The 2,100-nt window shown below is 37.8% G+C and overlaps 1 pseudogene; it reads left to right on the top strand.

Annotated features, from left to right (window-relative positions):
• The first annotated feature begins 955 nt into the window (after nucleotides 1-955).
• On the top strand, nucleotides 956-1,053 carry LOC120107281 (annotated as a pseudogene).
• Nucleotides 1,054-2,100: the final 1,047 nt, after the last annotated feature.

The raw sequence follows: 2,100 nt of genomic DNA, 5'->3' as shown, positions 1-2,100 counted from the left end.
TGGTGCAGGAAAAGGACATTTGATTTTTTTAGTAGATGTTGGTGCTTCAGTTTCTTCGTTATCCTTTTTTTTTGTCTTTAAAGGGTCAGAATCAGGTATGGCTTGAGTTTGTTCTGGGACTGGTCGGTCAATAATCTTTCCACTTCACAATGTTATTATACTCTTTGCTTGCTCTTTATGCGAAGTTGAAGATGATGCATTGCTACCACCGTAGACTTGAGGGTTAGGTTGTGGTTGAGCTGGTAGCTTACCCTTCTCTTGAGCACTTAAAGCAGTGGTCAGCGTTGTCAGTTGATTTCTTAATTCATCATTGATTTTAGCTTGACCTTGCATGAAAGATTGTAAAGTTTCTTCGAGACTGGGTTTTTGAGGGGGTGCGTGTGCATAATGAGGTGGCGGAGGTGGAGGAGTTGGGTTATATACTTTTTGAGGTTGGTCATTCCTCCACCTGAAATTTGGATGGTTCTTCCATCCGGGGTTGTAAGTACCCGAAAAAGGATTATTGAAAGATTTTTGATAGGTATTTATAACATTGGCCTGATCGTGCAAGACTTCCTTGAATGCGGGTATTGTGGGGCAATCAGTGGTGAGATGGCCAGGCATCTCGCAAATCCTACAACACTCGTTGTTATGCTCTACGGTCTTGACGGGTTCAATCCTTCTAAGTTCAATTTCCTCTACCTTCCTAGTAAGGGCTGCCATTTTAGCTTGAATATCATCTTGAGTACTAAGGTTATATAGGCCCCCATGTCCAATGTTAGTAGGCTTAGGCAAAGATTTATTCACTCTATCCCCTGTATCCCATAATTGTGCAGTCTCTGCGACAGAGTCTAAATAGTCCCATGCCTCATCGGGTTGCTTTTCCAAAAATAGACCATTGCACATAGTCTCTATAAATTGTTTTAATTGTGGAGACAATCCCTCGTAAAAGAAACTAATAGTTCTCCATGTTTCAAACCCATGATGAGGACAAGAGAGTAGCAAATCTTTAAATCTCTCCCAGCATTCATAAAATGTTTCATGGTCTTTTTGTTGGAAATTACTAATGTGCCTTTTCAAAAAATTAGTCCTTTATGCGGGAAAGAACTTTTTTAAGAATTCTCTTTGCATATCATGCCATGTTCCTAACGATCTTGGTCTCAAGGAGTTCAGCCATGTTTTGGCTTTATCCTTCAAGGAAAAAGGAAACAAGGTTAATTTAAGGACATCTTCCGATACATTTGGCACTCTAAATGTGATGCTAATTTCCTCAAAATCCTTAAGGTGAAGATAAGGGTTCTCGGATTCCATTCCATGATACTTTGGCAGCAATTAAATTACTCCTGGTTTGATTTCAAAGTGTCCTATATTTTCAGGAATAATCATGCATGAAGGTTGACTAGTCCTAGTGGGATGTAAGTATTGTCGAAGTGTCATAACTGGGGGTCTACCTTCATTACCATGGTGACTTCCTACATCATCATCAGCCATCTCACAAGATCTGAGATTTTGCGAAAAAGTTTCAATAATGTGATCTAAGGAATTGTCAAAAGGTTGTCGACTCAGACGTCCAGTGTTGTCCCTATTCCAACCTAGCATACAAAATTTCAGAGTTTATTTATTTATTTGTTTTTTTTTTGTTTTGTATTGATTACCCTTGATCTTTTCTTAAAGTTCTTATCAATTTTCAATTACCAACAAGGGTTAATGAGATATGATGATAATAAAATTCTGATTCTAAAAAAATTAAACACAGAAAATTCAAAGCAGACAGCAGCAAGGTTGTATATTAATTTAATGGTCCTACAGCAGCCGACGAAATTTGAGTGCAATCAGATGGTGGATTACTCAGATATCAGAGTTTGATGCAGACTGTGCAGGAAATAAAAACAGCAGAAATTTTTTTTTTTCAGTTTTAGTTTTACTATAATGTTCAATCTAACTGATAGGGTACTAATTAAATCTAAAATTATATTAATAACTAAGCCGTTCCCCGGCAACGGCGCCAAAAACTTGATGCAAAAATAAAATTGTTCTTCCAAGTGCAGGAGAATCGCACAAGTAGTAAATTCTCGGGAGTCCGAGGTCGAATCCTCAGGGAACGAAATATATTAATTATTA

This window comes from Phoenix dactylifera, unplaced genomic scaffold (assembly GCF_009389715.1).
Source record: "Phoenix dactylifera cultivar Barhee BC4 unplaced genomic scaffold, palm_55x_up_171113_PBpolish2nd_filt_p 000815F, whole genome shotgun sequence".
Taxonomy (NCBI): Eukaryota; Viridiplantae; Streptophyta; class Magnoliopsida; order Arecales; family Arecaceae; genus Phoenix; species Phoenix dactylifera.
Note: the sequence above shows the minus strand (reverse complement) of the source record. Positions and strands in the feature narration are given on the sequence as shown.